Here is a 19,639-nt window from a genome sequence, read left to right on the forward strand (position 1 = left end):
CAAACAGTGTGCCGAGTGCTGGTGTGTACTAGTTTGTTGTATGGAGTGTGCCAGGCACTGTCTCACAGTTGTTGGCTGAGCACTGATATGTGGTAATTTACATGTGTATCCCCTGATAGACAGACAGATGCTATATATGGCAGTTCAGGGATATCAGTACAGTAGAGTATTACGTGTGCCATATTACTTGCTCACATATTTTTCTTTTCCTTCCAGGGTGATGGTGCATCAGCACAACCCCTGTTATTCAGCTGCAGAGGATGAGGAGATACACCGGAGCCTGGTGTGGGATTTTTCCATACTGTTTTCCAGGACCAGCCAGAACCAGCAGGAGAGGGCTGCACTGTGGCAAGACCTTGTCCGTCGGGTAAATGACATAGGCATGCATAACCGGACATATGAGCAGGTACGCCATCACTGCAGTGATTTAATTAGAAATGTCCGTCAGTGTGCGTCTGATATCCAGAGACAACAGCTTGCCACAGGTGGTGGTGTACCTATCCACCCCCCCCTCACCAGAGTGGAGGAGCTCCTCCTAAGTGTTGTGGCTCCAGGCCAGCAACAACAACATCCACAGACATGTGTCATGATGGAGGCTGGAGCCACCCAGCATGTGGACATGGAGTGTGCAGGTAACATGCCATACCTGTAGTTGACTGTTCTCTGCACTGGTAGTTCATGCATGTGTGAGATGTGTACTGTGTGTGTAGCTGTTATCCTGCCTATTCTTGTGCAAGATTGATATTCTGAATATCATCAGTACACCTGTGAAAGCCAACTGTTGTACTACTGTACTGTATCATACTCACAGTATCAATGGCACAGTTGTGGCCACTGACAATAACTCTCTTATTTGTGCAGGTCCCTCTGGAGTAACAGCAAGGCAGCCAATCCATGCTGGTGAGTGTGTAATAACAATACTATTAATATTAATAATAATATTAATACTTATAATACCCTCAAACAGTATTGTGTATGTGTTGGATTGCAGGTGTGTGTGTGTGTATCTGCTGTACTGAGGAGTGTGCACGTGTGCCCATGTGCATGTGTACATGTGCATGTTTGCATGTGTGCATGTGCCCGTGTGCATGTGTGCATGTGTGCATGTGCCTGGGTGAATGTGTGCATGTGTGCACGTGCATGTGTGCATGTGTGCATGTGCCCGTGTGCATGTGTGCTCGTGTGCATGTGTGCATGTGTGCATGGGTGCCCATGTGCATGTGTGCATGTGCCCATGTGCATGTGTGCATGTGTGCATGTGCCCGTGTGCATCTGTGGTAACATTGTGTACACATTGTAAACTGTGTTTCCTGTCTTCCTCTCACAGGTTCTGGTTTTGCTCTGTTGCTGTGCAGCAGGGAACCTGAAGCCACTGCTGAAGATAGTGATAATGATGATACATGTGTAATGGCACAGGGAGGTGTGACAGGGTTTGTTGTTGGTCAGCCAATCGACAGTACACAGCAGTCAACCCCATCAATGCGCATAGTCATCCTGCCGATACATCCATTGTCACCAATGTCCACAGGTGAGGGACAGCATACAGTGGGCATTGACCAGGGTAATGTGGTATCAGTGGCACATGCATCCCCTCACAGCAGCCTTGGCCAGAGTCCTGACATGGTACCACACAGGCAGATGTCCAGGGGTTCTCGTGGGAGCATCCGTGGTCGTACTACCCTTGTCAGACGTGCCCACAGAGGTCTTTCAACCTCAGCTATGTTCCAGGCTGTAATGCAGGCACAGGCATGTATGGAACGGTACAACAGACAGGGTCTGAGGGAGCTTAGAGCACATCGTACTGCTATGAATGACACTATGCGTGACGTTGCGGCTGCCATCCATACTGTCGGCGAGGTCATTGACAGACGTTGGGGGGACACATTAGATCTGTTCCACATCTACATGTCCATGAGCCAGGGCAATGCAGGACGGTTGAGGCATTGACGTGGACGACAACAAACCCGCAGCCGCTCCCATAGTGCCAGTACCAGCCCCAACAATGCTGGGTTTGTGCTGTCATCAGACCATCCTAGAAGACCACATGCACGTGGCTCTGGACAGTCCCAGCAGGGACATGTGTCCAGTCATCAACCAACTGCTTCTGATGACAGTACCCAGTCTGGCTTAGTACCTGATACTGTCCGTAGCACCCCTGCCAGGCACAGGTACCATGTCCATGGCCAGAGACAGTGATCTGTATGATCTGGCAGGTACAGTCTGTTGGTGCCCACAAACACCTGTATATGGCAGCCATGTGGTGGAACTGTGTGCATGCATACACACATGCATAATGCTAACACCTAGGGCTAACACATACACACACACACACACCGCATCAACATTGCCCCATTTTGTACTGTTGTCCCTCACTAACACACACACACACATACATGTTGATTGGATGTGTCAATGGCAGACACTGGCATACCAAGTACACACCCTGTGCATATGATGAAACTGTGCCACCTCCTGCAATCTGTAACACTGATGCAGGAACAGGATAGCATGGTGCTGATGCACAGGGTGACTACATAGCACTGTAGTAATATTATCATGTTGTTTACAATACAGTGTAATGATATAAATGTGGGTATATCCCAGCATGCCTGATGTATTAACAGTATGATTGTCATTGTAGTGTTTTTATACACCAGTGTTAATTCCAAAAGTGTAATGTCTGCACATGTTTGCATTCTGGTGGTAAGGCTGAAAACACAAACCCACCTACATAGGTATCACAGGGGATAAGAAACTGGAAGTAATGATACTCAATGCCAGACATCTAAACCGCAAGATGCATATTGTCCAAACTCTACTCAGCATGGAGAATGTTGATATCTGTGCAGTAACAGAAACCTGGTTCAAGGCTCCCAAGAGCACCCTAGCACTACCAGGTTACACCTCATACCATGCTTTACAGCCCCAAAACATGGAACTAACTACAAAAGGAGGGTGAGTATCAATAGATGTCAAGGATACCCACACCCCCAGGTTGGTGCCACAGCATGAAGCATCACAGATTATCCACATGCAACTAACAGTGGGTACAACTGCCTTCCAGTTCATAGCCTGCTATAGACCACCCTCCTAAACCCAGGTAACCCACTTGGCCTACTTATGAACACATGTAAATATGAAGGTGTCTCCAAACAACATTATATTGGGCAACTTCATCTACCCACACATAGACTGGGAGCATTACTGTAGCTCCAACACCCTAGGCCAAAGGTTCCTAGAATTCATAAACTCAAATGCTAAGGAACAACTTGTTACCACTCCCACAAGAGGGGAGAACATACTGCACCTGATCATCACCAACATGGGGACTCTATGCTCCAGACCAGAAGTGTATCCCTCACTGGTAAGATCATACCATAGAGTAATCTCACTGTATATTCATATACCAACCCCAGCCCCTGCCCAGAAACCACAGTGAAAAAGTTGTCTAAAGCAAATTCCACACACCTCAAAACCGAGACAGAGGTGGAATCCTTCAAAGCCCCAGGGCCTGTGGAAAATACGGCCCACACTGCTGAATCCTTTATAAACGCATTCTATGAACACCTTCAGGAATGCACAGATCATGCAATTCCAAATATAACCATGACCCAATCCTCCAAAGACAGGCATCCTTTCTGGTGGACCCCAGCCACATAACAGAAAACAATAGAAGGAGGAAGCTACTACATGATCGAGCAATATCCCAGAAAGGGAAGGCATCTCTGATCAGTATTTTGAAAACATTACGGGCACTCATAAAATCTTCTAAGGCCAGCTTCAAGAGAAATATTCCACAAGACACTAAGGATACTCACAAGGCTTTCTTTACTTATGTTAGGAATCTGGGTGGGAATTACCAGATAAGTTCAGAAGTTGTCCTAAATGACAAGGAATACACCTAAGCCACATACATTACCAACATCATTGCTGACATGTTCAGCACAAATATCACGCCCCCCTCCATACCACAAGGGCAAATATATATCCCAGCAGAGTGATGCCCCCCTGACATCTGAGATGCTCAGTTGCCCTCTCCAAAGCAAAAACACAGCATCAATGGGAGCAGACAGTGTCCCAGGCTGCATCCTACATGAACTCCAAGAAGAACTAAACACAAACATAAAACTACAGTTCAATCCCAGCCTTACTACACGATATGTACCCAAGGAGTGGCATACAGCAACAGTGATCCCTCTCCACAAAGGTGGTGCCTCAACGGATGCTGGAAACTATCACCCCATACGCCTGACTAGCTTGGTCTGCAAAACTATGGAAAGGATCATCATAGACCTCATAAATAAAGCTATTGGGGACCTACAGACACTGGATCCTACCCTGTTCGGCTTTGTTGAGGGCACATCCTGCCTCTTAAACCTGGTTGATGTCTTTGAAACAGTCACCAAGGCCAGTGACGAGGGGAAGGTGTTCAACACAGCCTACCTGGACCTCGCAAAAGCCTTCGATACAATACCCCACTCGGGCATTATAGAGATGCTCACCAGCATAACTATAAACCCCTATGTCACTAGATGGATTGCAAACTGGCTCATGGACAGAATACACATGGTCAGAATTGCTGGAGCCATGTCACACTCCAAACCGGTTACAAGTGGCGTCCCAAGATTCTCTTGTTTGGTATATATTTCTCAGAGGTACAGGCCAACACAAATGGACTGTGGCTGAGCAGGTTTGCAGATGACTGCAAACTGGGCTCCATAATCAACTCACCAGCCAACAGAAGCATCCTACAAAAGGGCCTCATAGAAACAGACAACTGGTGCCAGAGCCATGAAGCTAAATGCCAAAATGTGTGTAGTCATCCCCTTTGACAAGAACAAAGTGCCCACAAATTAACACACAGGTGGTAAGCCATTAAGTACTGTACACATGATTAGGGACCTGGGGACCCGAGTTGATAGCAAACTCTCATTTGACAACCACATGGTTGTAGTGGTTACACAGTTTATATAGGCCACCTAATCATGAAGGGATTCACAGCTAGATCACGGGAGGTCATCATGCCTCTTCAGTCATCCCTCATCAGGCCCATAATTGAGTACAATGCCCCTTTTGTGGTGTACCTTACCAGTGACCTGTCCTGCAGCAACTGGAAAGTCCACAAAAGTACCTCACCCAGGGGATCAAAGGGCTCCAACATATGCCTGACATATAGAACCATGTCCAACCTGGAATTAATGGACATGCTGCACCTCAGAAAATCCAATTTCCATGGAGCTATGCGCTCGTGACACTTACACCTCAGCACTTACATAAATAGGACATGCTGGTGGGACAGATTCATAACCCAGAGGCTCCCTTCACTCTGGAATAAAATCACAGTCCAGGTTAGGGAGAGTCCCTTAATGACTCTCTGCAAGAGGACTGTTGCTGAGTGGATAGGAGATTGCAGGTTTACCCTGGGTTTCACTTCTGTGTCACTGTTACACAGAGGCTGAGTATACTAACCTGGAAAAATGCCATATGAAAATACATTTAAAATGGGTGGCGAAAGACAAACACAGTCTGGCTAGGCTTATAACTGCCCTAGGGCAGATAGCCTAGTATGAACCTATGAATCTATTACATGATGTATCCTCAACTGATACACAGATGTAGGAAACCCAGTGTCAGTGATATCCCTGCAGTACTTCACTATACCAGTAGCCATTCTTACTGAGCCCCACACATCCCTGGGAAGAATACTGTTTGGCATATAGCAGTCTCACGTACATGCCAACACACTAGCGATATGTTCATCCACAAATGGAAATGTATACAGTGGCCTACAATGCAGTCTGCACATGACACACATGACCACCAGAAGGGTATCATACAGATAGATACCTGTTGTCCAAGCCATGCTCTATTACTGTAATGCAACTGTAACTTTGTCATCAGCATGTACTTAACATAGTATTCCAGTAGTACCATGTAGGTGGCAGCACCCATCATGTAGAACGGGTAATGGTGTGTACATATGGACAAGTGTTTTCTTGTCTATCCTGTGATATTCACATTTCCAAAGGTATTGTGCAGTCCCCTGGTGTATCGCCTAAGCAAGAAGGTGTCTTTATGCATATCAGCAACAGTTGCCATACACCTACACTGGATGTCCATTACTCACAGACTTTGCAGTGTTATAACATGTGTAACATATACTCCAGACATGAACACTCACCCACATTAATATATCAAGGCTTTCATGAGTGTGTGTCACCCAGTTGGCCTAGGACACAGATCACTGCAGTAGCCTGCATTGTCAACAACATACATGTATGGCGTACAGTCTGGGAATCTGCAGGACATGCTGGCACAGGTAACAACTGTATTCATATGAGGCGGGCTTCACACATAGGAACTATTGAAGGTCACAGGTACATATCTGTACGTGGCACACACATACCTGTTGTGTGCATTGCACTTACTGTTATAATTATATGTCATACAATAATAAAAGCAAAACCCACCACACATTGACAAACTGTGTGACAAGCACACAGATGGCTTTTGTAGGATTCAGACCCCTACCTAACTATGTTATGACACTTGAGAGAGACGCATTAGCGCAGCATGCTATTCGCATTACTGGGTGGCTGCTCTTCTCCTGCTGTACTTATAGGGTGCTGACATCATCAGTCTTTACAGAGGAATGTACATCATGTAGTGTGTTATTCCAGTTGTCAAAAGGGGCATCTCTTTCAAAGAGAATTGCACACATGCACACCCCCTGCCCCCCTCAAAAGGGACATCTCTTTCAAAGAGAATTGCAAACATGCACACCCCCAGCCCCCCCTCAAAAGGGACATCTCTTTCAAAGAGAATTGCACACATGCACACCCCCTGCCCCCTCAAAAGGGACATCTTTTTCAAAGAGAATTGCACACAAGTACACCCCCTGCCCCCCCTCAAAAGGGACATCTCTTTGAAAGAGAATTGCACACATGCACACCCCCCTCAAAAGGGACATCTCTTTCAAAGAGAATTGCACACATGCACACCCCCCTCAAAAGGGACATCTCTTTCAAAGAGAATTGCACACATGCACACCCCCTGCCCTGGTTTCCCTTCTCCTGCTGTACTTATAGGGTGCTGACATCATCAGTCTTTACAAAGAGGAATGTACATCATGTAGTATGTTATTCCGGTTGTCAAAAGGGACATCTCTTTCAAAGAGAATTGCACACATGCACACCCCCCTCAAAAGGGACATCTCTTTCAAAGAGAATTACACACATGCATACCCCCTGCCCCACCAAAAGGGACATCTCTTTCAAAGAGAATTGCACACATGCACACCCCCCCCCAAAAGGGACATCTCTTTCAAAGAGAATTGCACACATACACACCCCCTGCCTCCCCCTCTAAAGGGACATCTCTTTCAAAGAGAATTGCACACATGCACACCACCCTCAAAAGGGACATCTCTTTCAAAGAGAATTGCACACATGCACACCCCCTGCCCCCCAAAAGGGACATCTCATTCAAAGAGAATTGCACACATGCACACCCCCTGCTCCCTCTCAAAAGGGACAGCTCTTTCAAAGAGCATTGCACACATGCACACCCCCCTCAAAAGGGGCATCTCTTTCAAAGAGAATTGCACACATGCACACCCCCTGCCCCCCCAAAAGGGACATCTCTTTCAAAGAGAATTGCACACATGCACACCCTCCTCAAAAGGGACATCTCTTTCAAAGAGAATTGCACACATGCACACCCCCTGCCCCCCCTCAAAAGGGATATATCTTTCAAAGAGAATTACACACATGCACACCCCCCTCAAAAGGGACATCTCTTTCAAAGAGAATTGCACACATGCACACCCCCTGCCCCCCCTCAAAAGGGACATCTTTTTCAAAGAGAATTGCACACATCCCTCAAAAGGGGCATCTCTTTCAAAGAGAATTGCACACATGAACACCCCCTGCCCCCCTCAAAAGGGACATATCTTTCAAAGAGAATTGCACACATGCACACCCCCTCAAAAGGGACATCTCTTTCAAAGAGAATTGCACACATGCATACCCCCTGCCCCACCAAAAGGGACATCTCTTTCAAAGAGAATTGCACACATGCACACCCCCTCAAAAGGGACATCTCTTTCAAAGAGAATTGCACACATGCACACCCCCTGCCCTGGTTTCCCTGCTCCTGCTGTACTGATAGGGTGCTGACATCATCAGTCTTTACAAAGAGGAATGTACATCATATAGTGTGTTATTCCAGTTGTCAAAAGGGACATCTCCTTCAAAGAGAATTGCACACATGCACACCCCCTGCCCCCCCTCAAAAGGGACATCTCTTTCAAACAGAATTGCACACATGCACACCCCCTGCCCCCCTCAAAAGGGACATCTCTTTCAAAGAGAATTGCACACATGCACACCCCCCTCAAAAAGGGACATCTCTTTCAAAGAGAATTGCACACATGCAAACCCCCCTCAAAAGGGACATCTCTTTCAATGAGAATTGCACACATGCACACCCCCTGCCCTGGTTTCCCTTCTCCTTCTGTACTTATAGGGTGCTGACATAATCAGTCTTTACAAAGAGGAATTTACATCATGTAGTGTGTTATTCCAGTTGTCAAAAGGGACATCTCTTTCAAAGAGAATTGCACACATGCACACCCCCTCAAAAGGGACATCTCTTTCAAAGAGAATTGCACACATGCACACCCCCTGGCCCCCCCTCAAAAGGGACATCTCTTTCAAAGAGAATTGCACACATGCACACCCCCTGCCCCCCTCAAAAGGGACATCTCTTTCAAAGAGAATTGCACACATCCCTCAAAAGGGACATTTCTTTCAAAGAGAATTGTACACATGCACATCCAACACACACACTGAGCATTTACAAGATTCAACCCCCTACCTGACTATGTTATGACACTTGAGAGAGCCGCATTAGCACAGTGCACTATTTGCATTAGTGGGTGGTTTTCTTTCTCCTGCTATACTTATAGGGTGCTGACATCATCAGTCTTTACAAAGAGGAATGTACATCATGCAGTGTGTTATTCCAGTTGACAAAAGGGACATCTCTTTCAAAGAGAATTGCACACATGCACACTCCCTCAAAAGGGACATCTCTTTCAATGAGAATTGCACACATGCACACCACCTGCCCCCCCTCAAAAGGGACATCACTTTCAAAGAGAATTGCACACATGCACATCCCCCCTCAAAAGGGATATCTCTTTTAAAGAGAATTGCACACATGCACACCCCCTGACCCCCCCTCAAAAGGGACATCTCTTTCAAAGAGAATTGCACACATGCACCCCCCCCCTCAAAAGGGACATCTCTTTCAAAGAGAATTGCACACATGCACACCCCCTGCCCCCCCCTCAAAAGGGACATCTCTTTCAAAGAGAATTGCACACATCCCTCAAAAGGGACATTTCTTTCAAAGAGAATTGTACACATGCACATCCAACACACACACTGAGCGCTTGCAGGATTCAAACCCCTATCCAACTATGTTATGACACTTGAGAAAGATGCATTAGCGCAGTGCACTATTCGCATTACTGGGGGGTTTTCCTTCTCCTGCTGTACTTATAGGGTGCTGACATCATCAGTCTTTACAAAGAGGAATGTACATCATGTAGTGTGTTATTCCAGTTGTCAAAAGGGACATTTCTTTCAAAGAGAATTGCACACCCCCTGCCCCCCCCCAACACACACTGAGCATTTGCAGGAATCAAACCCCTAGCTACGTTATGGCATTTGAGAGAGATGCATTAGCGCAGCACACTATTCGCATTACTGGGTGGCTTTTCTTCTCCTGCAGTATTTATAGGGTGCTGACATCAGTGTTTACAAAGAGGTATGTACACCTATTACTATCCCTCAGTATGGGGGATAACAATATATATGCATTAACAGATGCCTAGTTCAGGGTCACATATGCACATCAGCACTGCCTGGTTATGTTTTATACCATGCTTCATGAACACAGGACTTGTAACACACAACCAGGAAGTGTATTCATATCCTTAGAACTGCTCTACTTTCAATCTAAACAGTCTATTCTCTATCTGAAAACCCCAGCACTTGCTCCTAAAGCATTTTGTACACAGGTAAAGCACTCTTAAACAAAAAGAAAGCACTACATCTACCTGCAATCCCCTTGAGTACCCATTTCCCTATAGGTCCTTTCTGACTCAGTTACACAGCAATCCCTTACACTATTCTAGCATGTCAAAGGGTCAATTACTGGCATCCTCTCCAGTTCAGCTGGTGAATCTGGGAATCTTGATGCAATGTTACAACTGCCTCATGTACACAGACAACCCTCTCCTCCTCCCAACAAATACAAATATATGTGAGAGATGCAACTATATAGCCAAACTGGAGGCTGAGCTCTCTCGACTCCATAGTGGCAAAACTAGTCAGGAGGAGAAGGTAACCACACACACACCACAAACCCAGTCTCACATAGACCTATCACAACTGCAAACCAAACACGTAAACACACAACAACATACTCGGAGGCTCTAATTAAAAATCTACCAAAACAACAGAGGCCTCCAAAGCAGACATCCAAGCAACCACTACCTCTAAACATAGCACATGCAACACATAGTTCACAAAGTCAGTGTGCCAGTCACAGCCCTTAAGGCCAAATAACATACCTGATACAGTTGTAATAGGTAACTCCATAGTCAGACACACTGACGTCCCACTCACCAGACTGAACAAGGAAAAGGTTACAGTAAGCTGCCTGTCGGGCGCTAGAATCCGCCACATAACACAAGCACTCAGGTCACTCCAAAGCAAGTACAAATATGACTCAGTCATTGTCCATGTCGGTGTGAATGACCTGAGATGTACCTCCCTGGACTACATGAAAAGAGACATAGAGGAGCTCTCTGATTATGTAGCCCAGGCCAGTATGACCCTGACCCTGAGCAGCATCTTACCCTCACCAAGAATGATGCCACAGTACAAAGACAAAATGATCAGCTTTAACAATTGGCTCAATTACTGGTGTCATTCTAAGGGGATCCAATGTCTGTCTGCTTGGGATGACATGCTTGACAAGCCATGCTGCTACGCAAGGGACAGCTTGCACCTGTCACCCCTGGGCTTCCAGATATTGGCCAAGGCTCTTGCCACCCCCATAGTGCCTTTTTAGGCAATGCTCAAAAGACAAACCCACCTCCCTAGAAAACACAAGTGGAAAAAAACGAAGGGTAATGCTGCTCAATGCCAGAAGTCTAAACCTCAAGATGCACGCTCTCGAAGCCCTCCTCAGTATGGAGAACATTGATGTCTGTGCAGCGACTGAAACCTGGTTCAAGGCTCCTGAGAGCACCCCAGCACTACCAGGTATACCTCATATCATGCTTTTCGGCCCCAAAACTTGGACCAAACCACAAAAGGAGGGGGAGTATCCATATTCATCAAAGATACCCACATCTCCAGGTTAGTGGCAATGCACAAAAAGCATTGGAGACCAGCCATGTGCAACTAACCGTAGGCAAAACTGCCCTACAGTTTGTAGCATGCTACAGACCACCCTCTCAAACTCAGGAACCCCACTCAGCCTTCCTGAAGACACTGGAGAGTATGAATGTCTCTCCAAATACCATCATATTGGGAGACTTCAACTACCCAGACATAGACTGGGAGCATTACTCAAGCCCCAACACCCTAGGCCAAAGGTCCCTAGAATTCATAAACTCAAATGCGATAGAACAACTGGTCACCACTCCCACAAGAGGAGATAATATACTACACCTGATCATCACAAACATGGGGACACAATGATCCACACCGGAAGTATACCCCTCATTGGTAAGATCAGACCATAAATTAATCTCACTGGAAATCCGCATCCCGCCCCCACCCCAGCACAAAAGACCACAGTGAAGAATTTCTCAAAAGCCAACTTCACACTTCTTAAGACTGAAGTGGTATCCTTCAAGGCCTCTGGGCCAGTGGAAACCACAGCCCACACCGCTGAATCCTTTATAAATGCTTTCTACGGACACCTTCAAGAATGCATGGATCATGCAATCCCAAATAAAACCAAGACCCATTCCCCCAAAGGCAGGCATCCTGTCTGGTGGACCCCAGTCATTAACAAGCTTTACAACAGGAGGAGGAAGCTACTACATGACAGAGCAAAATCTCCAAAAGGGAAGGCATCTCTGATCAGTACTAGCAAACAACTACGATCACTCATAAAATCATCCAAGGCCAACTTTGAGAGAAAAATCGCAAAAGACACTAAAAACAATCACAAGGCCTTCTTTAGTTATGTTAGAAACCTGGGTGGAAACTCCCACATATGCTCAGAGTTAGTCCAAAATGACAAAAAATACACTGAACATACAGACATTGGCAACATGCTGGCAGACAGGTTCAGTGCAAATTTCTCCCCCCCCCGAAAAGGAGAAATAACTATCCCAGCAGAGTGTAGCCTCCCTAACATCTCAGAAGCCAAGGTGAGAGCCACCCTCTCCAAAGCTGAAAACACAGCATCAATGGGACCAGAAGGTGTCCCGGGTTGTGTGCTACATGAACTCCAAGAGGAACTAAACCCGCACATAAGGCTGCTGTTTAATCTTAGCCTTACTATAGGATATGCACCCAAAGAATGGCATACAGCAAAGTGGTCCCACTCCACAAAGGAGGTGCTTCTACGGACCCTGGAAATTATCGCCCCATAAGCTTGACAAGCCTGGTCTGCAAAGCTATGGAGAGGATCATTATGGAACTCATAAACAAAGACATTGGGGACCTACAGACACTGGATCCTACCCAATTCGGCTTTGTCAAGGGCAGATCCTGCCTTTTGAAACTGGTCGACTTTTTTGAAACAGTCACTAAGGCCATTGATGAGGGTAAGGCAGTTCACACAGCCTACCTTGATCTTGCAAAAACCTTCGACACGATACCCCAATCGGGCATCATAGACAAGCTCACCAGCTTAAATGTAAATCCATATGTCATAAGATGGGTTGCAAACTGGCTCAAGGACAGAACCCACAAGGTCAGAATTGCTGGAGCCATGTCAGACTCTAAGCCAGTCACAAGTGGTATCCCACAGGTCTCAGTCCTGGGACCCCCCTTGTTCGGCATTTATTCTTCCAAGGTGCAAGCAAACATAGGAGGATTGTGGCTGATAAAGTTCGCAGATGACTGCAAACTGGGCACCATAATTGATACTCCAGCGGACACAAGAGTCCTTCAGAAAGGCCTCATAGAAACGGATAACTGGTGCCAGAGCCATGGCCTTAAACTGGACACCAAAAGCTGTATAGTCATACCCTTTGGGAAAAACAAATTACCCACAAATTACCACATAGGTGGTAATCCATTAAGTACGGAAGAAGTAATCAGGGACCTAGGGACCCAAGTTGACAGTAACCTCTCATTTGACACTCACATTGCCAAGGTGGTTAGGAAGACCTGCTATATTACCCACCTTATCATGATAGGATTCACATCTAGATCAAGAGAGGTCATCGTGCCCCTATACTCTTCCCTTATCAGGCCCATAATTGAGTACAATGCCCCATTTGGGATGTACCTTTCCCAACACCTGCAGCAGTTAGACAGACCCCAAAAGTACCTCACCAAGAGGATCAAGGGTCTCAAACATATGTCATATGCTGCCTGGCTGAAGAAACTACAGCTCTATTCAGTCGCATACCGCCTACTCAGAGGCGATCTATGCCTGATGTACAAGGCCATGTCCAATCTGGAATTAATGGACATGCTCCACCTCAGAAAATCCAAATCCACCAGAGCCATGAGAGTGAGAGATTTGAACCTCAACACAGAAATAAATAGGACATGCTGGAGGGACAGATTCATAACCCAGAGGCTCCCTACACTGTGGAACAGTATCCCAGTCCATATTAGGCAGAGCTCCTCACTGACTCTCTTCAAGAGAAATCTTGACGAGTGGATGGGAGTTCGTAGGTTTACCCCAGGGGGTCATCTCTGTGTCACTACTACACAGAGGCACAGTAAACTAAACCCTAAATGGGCATCGTATTCCCATTCAAGGGGTGGCAAAAGCCACACACACTCTGGCTAGGCTTATAAATGCCCTAGGGCAGCTAGCCTAGTATGAACCTATGAACCTATGAACCTATATACATCACAGATACACACACCTCTTGGTTGTTACCACTGCACTAAGCATGACAGGCCATACATATACAACTACCATTGTGCAAAACTGCCTTTTGGTTTGGTGTGTAGTTCAGACCACCCCCTCCCATATACAGGAACCACACTTGGCTTCCCTGGGAACAGTGTGGGATATGAAGGTGTTCACATATGCCATTACAGTGGTTAACTTCAGGTACAGGAATATTGACTGGGGGAACTACTCAGGCCTCAACAACATCGCCTTACAGCCACTACAATTTGTGAATCCATGTGCTATGGCAGAACCAGTCACCACAGCCACAAGGGGGAATACATATTGGACCTGATCATCACCAACATGGGGACTCTATGTTCCACACCAGAGGTAGACCACCATTGTTAAGATATGACCATAACCAACTTTCCCTGGACGTCCATATCTGATCCCCACCCCCAGGCAAGGAAATCACTGCTAACAAAGTATTTCTCAAAAGCAGACTTTGCACTTGTGAAGACTGGGGTGGAATACTTCAAAGGCCCTGTGCTGGAAGATTATACAGCCCAATCTGCAGAATCCTTTACAAATGCATTCTATGAGCACCTGCAGGTTTTTATTGATCATGCTATCCCAAATAAAACCAAGACTCCTCCACAACAGGAGACCTGTCTGGTTGACACCAGCCATATATAAGCTGTACAACAGAAGGAGGGAGCTAATACATAACAGAGCAATATCCCACAGAGGGAGGACATCTCTGAACAGTATTGGCAAGACACTTCAATCCCTCAAAATCATCACTTGCAAGTTTTGACAGTGAAATTGCCCAGACACTAAAGATAAGGCTCCCCTCAGTCTGGAATTGAATCCCAATTAATGTTAGACATAGCCCCTCACCAACCCTCTTCCAGCAAACTCCAGCCACATGGATGTGACATTGCATATTCAACCCCTGGGATCTCCACTGTGTCCCTGCTAGATGGAGGCACAGCAAACTAGCCTTAAACGGTGCCTTCTGTGACCTACTTTACAGAGGCACAGTAGGCTACTGTACTGGGGAGGCAGATGCCAAATACACTCTTGCTAGGCTTATGTATTCCCTAGGGCAAACAGCCTAGTATCAACCTCTAAACCCATATGTTTATGTTTGGGGTGCACAATATTTGTTGCTGATAAACTGTTTGCAGGTCTTTATTGCCATAGCTTTCCCTGTTTCTATGAACAACTTGTGTATCTGTGGAAGATGTTTGATCATGACAGAGTTCCAGTATATTACTTATGTCTCTATTGTCATTTAACTGTGTGCACTGAGCAGATTGCTATATTGTGGGAGGTTCCTGGCTTAACACATACAAATGCCAGATATGTGTGGCCGACTGCTATATTGAGACATGGCCTAAGTGTGTGAGCATGCCCAGTTCAGGCTTTCCATGGTTTCTTGCCTGACATATGGCTCATTTATCAAAGTGTGTGAGCATGCCCAGTGTGACCTTTCCATATGTTGAGATCTGAAGTCCACTACATTTGTGGTTGTGTGTGAACTTGAACAATAGTTGACATTTATAGTGTGTGTGTTGGAAGTCATGTTGTGTTCTTACTGCCCAACTGCTTTGTGTCTGAACCCAACAGGGATTATGCTGTGCCTACAGGGTTTCCATGGGACAGTTTGCATACACTTGTCAACATTCTTTCATTCTGACAAAATACTGTAATATTGTCAGAGTGTAGTGGTTCAGTCCTTTCACTCTGGTGCACAGTATCTTGGGTTTGAGTCCCATCACTGCTTTAAATATTCATACTGAACACACCAGACTAAGGTATGACCATGTTGCATTTTGTTCAGCTATGGCCTACTTAAACCAGGCTTGTCCAACATTACTAGTGTATTCCACAACTTGGGTGGACATTGACAAACACTAGGCTATGTGCCCTAGGGCATTTCTAACCCTAGTCAGAGTGTGTTTGTCCTTCAACACACATTTTAACTGGTGTTTGCCATGACATTTTTCAAGGTTAGTATACTGTGCCTCTGTCTATCTGTGACATAAAAGTGATACCCAGGGTAAACCTACAATCTCCCATACACTCATCAAGATTCCTCTTGAAGAGAGTCAATGATGGACCCTGCCTAACCTGGACTGGGATTTTATTCCAGAGTGAAGGGAGCATCTGGGTTATGAATCTGTCCCTCCAGTATGTCCTATTTATTTCAGTGCTGAAGTTCAAGTCTCTCGAGCGCGTAGCTCGATGGGATTTGGATTTTCTGAGGTGCAGCATGTCCATTAATTCCGGGATGGACATGACTTTATACATCAGGCACAGATCGCCTCTGAGCAGGCGGTATGCCACTGAGTAGAGCTGGAGTTTCTTTAACCGGGCAGCATATGGCATCTGTTTGAGCCCTTTGATCCTCTTGGTGAGGTACTTTTGGGGTCTTTTCAGTTGATGCAGGTGTCTGGTAAGGTACATCCCAAAAGGGGCATTGTACTCAATTATGGGCCTGATGAGGGATGAGTAAAGAGGCACGATGACCTCCCCTGATCTAGATGTGAATCACTTCATGATTAGGTGGGCTATATAAAATGTTTTTCTAAACACTTTGGCCACGTGGTTGTCAAATGAGAGATTGCTATCCACTTGGGTCCCCAGGCCCCTAATTGCTTCTTCCGTACTTAATGGATTACCACCTATGTGGTAATTTGTGGGCATTTTGTTTTTGCCAAAGGGGATGACTATACACTTTTTGGTGTTTAGCTTGAGGCCATGGCTCTGGTGCCAGTTGTCTGTTCCTATGAGGCCCTTTTGGAGGATGCTTGTGTCAGCTGGAGAGTCAATTATGGCGCCCAGTTTGCAGTCATCTGCGAACTTGATCAGCCACATTCCTTCCGTGTTGTCCTGTACCTCCGAGAAATATATACCGAACAAGAAACAAGAGAGGTCCCAGGACTGAGCCTTGTGGGACGCCACTTGTAACTGGTTTGGAGTCCGACATGGCTCCAGCAATTTGAACCATGTGGGTTCTGTCCTTGAGCCAGTTTGCAACCCATCTAGTGACATAGGGGTTTATATTTAAGATGGTGAGCTTATCTATAATGCCCGAGTGGGGTATTGTATCGAAGGCTTTTGCGAGGTCCAGGTAGACTGTGTGGACCACCTTCCCCTCGTCAATGGCCTTGGTGACTGTTTCAAAGAAATCAACAAGGTTTAAGAGGCAGGATCTTCCCTACACAAAGCCGAACTGGGTAGGATCCAGTGTCTGTAGGTCCCCAATATCTTTATTTATGAGGTCCATGATGATCCTTTCAGACTAAGCTAGGTAGGCTTATGGGGCAATAGTTTCTAGGATCTGTTGAGGCACCACCTTTGTGGAGAGGGACCACTGTTGCTGTATGCCACTCTTTGGGTACATATCCTGTAGTAAGACTGAGACTGAACAGTAGATTTATGTTTGGGTTTAGCTTTTCTTGGAGTTCATGTAGGACACAGCCCGGGACACTGTCTGGTCCCATTGTTGCTGTGTTTTTTGCTTTGGAGAGGGCAGTATTTACCTGAGCATCTGAGATGTCAGGGGGGCAGCACTCTGCTGGGATAGATATTTGCCCTTTTGGTGAGGGGAGAAGTTTGCGCTGAACCTGTCAGCTAGGATGTTGGCAATGTCTGTGGGTTCGGTGTATTTTTTGTCATTTTGGACTAATTCTGAGCATATCTGGGAATTCCCACCCAGGTTCCTAACATAACTAAAGAAAGCCTTGTGATTATCCTTAGTGTTCTGTGCAATTTTTCTCTTGAAGCTGGCCTTAGACGATTTTATGAGTGCCCGTAGTTTTTAGCTAATACTGATCAGACATGCCTTCCCTTTTTGGGATTTTGCTCTATCATGTAGTAGCTTCCTCCTTCTATTGTATAGTTTGTTTATGGCTGGGGTCCACCAGACAGGACATCTGCCTTTGGAGGATTGGGTCTTGGTTTTATTTGGGATTGCATGATCCATGCATTCCTGAAGGTGTTCATAGAATGCGTTTATAAAGGATTCTGTGGTCTGGGCCATATTTTCCACAGGCCTGGGGGCTTTGAAGGATTCCACCTCAGTTTTGAGAAGTGTGAAATTTTCTTTAGAGAAGTTTTTCACTGTGGTTTTCAGGGCAGGGGTTGGGGTCAGGATGTGAATATCCAGTGAGATTAGTTTATGGTCTGATCTTACCAGTGAGGGATACACTTCTGGTCTGGAGCATAGAGTCCCCATGTTGTTGATGATCAGGTCCAGTATGTTTTCCCCTGTTGTGGGAGTGGTAACAAGTTGTTCCATAGCATTTGAGTTTATAAATTCTAGGAACCTTTGGGCTAGGGTGTTGGAGCTAGAGTAATGCTCCCAGTCTATGTTTGGGTAGTTGAAGTCGCCCAATATAATGGTGTTTGGAGAGACCTTCATATTTTCCAGTGTTCTCAGGAAGGCCGAGTGGGTTTTCTGGGTTTAGGAGGGTGGTCTGTAGCAGGCTATAAACTGGAAGGCAGTTTTACCCACTGTTAGTTGCACAGGGTTAGTCTCTGATGCTTCGTGCTGTGCCACCAGCCTGGAGGTGTGGGTATCTTTGACGAATATTGATACTCCCCCTCCTTTTGTGGTTTGGTCCAAGTTTTGGGGCCGAAAAGCATGGTAAGAGGTATTACCTGGTAGTGCTGGGGTGCTCTCGGGAGCCTTGAACCAGGTTTCTGTTACTGCACAGATATCGATGTTCTCCATGCTAAGGAGAGTTTTGAGTGCGTGTATCTTGAGGTTTAGACTTCTGGCGTTGAGTAGCATTACTCTTAGTTTCTTATCCCTTGTGATACCTATGGAGGTGGGTTTGTCTTTTGAGCCTTGCCTAAAAAAGGCACTATGGGGTAGCAAGAGCCTTTGCCAATAGCCCTTTGATCCTCCTGGTGAGGTACTTTTGGGGTCTTTCCAGTTGCTGGAGGTGTCTGCTAAGGTACATCCCACAAGGGGCATTGCACTCAATTGTGAGCCTAATGAAGGATGACTGAAGAGGCACGATGACCTCCCCTGATGTAGATGTGAATACCTTCATGATTAGGTGGGTATATGAAATGTTATTATAACCACTACAGCCACATTGTTGTCAAATGCGAGATTTCTATCAACTTGTGTCCCCAGGTCTCTTATTACTTCTTCTGTACTTAATGGGTTACCATCTATGTGGTAATTGGTAGGCACTTACTGTTTTTCCAAAGGGGATGACTATACAATTTTTTGCGTTTAGCTTGATGACATGGCTTTGGCACCAGTTGTCTGTTTCTATGAGGCCCTTTTGTAGGATGCTTGTGTCAGCTGGAGGGTCAGATATGGTGCCCAGTTTGTAGTCATCTGCAAACTTGTTCAGACACAGTCCTTCCATGTCGGGCTGTACCTCAGAGAAATATATAGCAAACAAGGGGGGTCCCAGGACCGAGCCTTGTGGGATGCCAGTTGTAGCTGGTTTGGACTCTGACATGGCTCCAGCATTTCTGACCATGTCAGTTCTGTCCT

This window comes from Protopterus annectens, chromosome 4.part1 (genome assembly GCF_019279795.1).
Source record: "Protopterus annectens isolate FY-2018-M chromosome 4.part1, PAN1.0, whole genome shotgun sequence".
Lineage (NCBI taxonomy): Eukaryota > Metazoa > Chordata > Ceratodontiformes > Protopteridae > Protopterus > Protopterus annectens.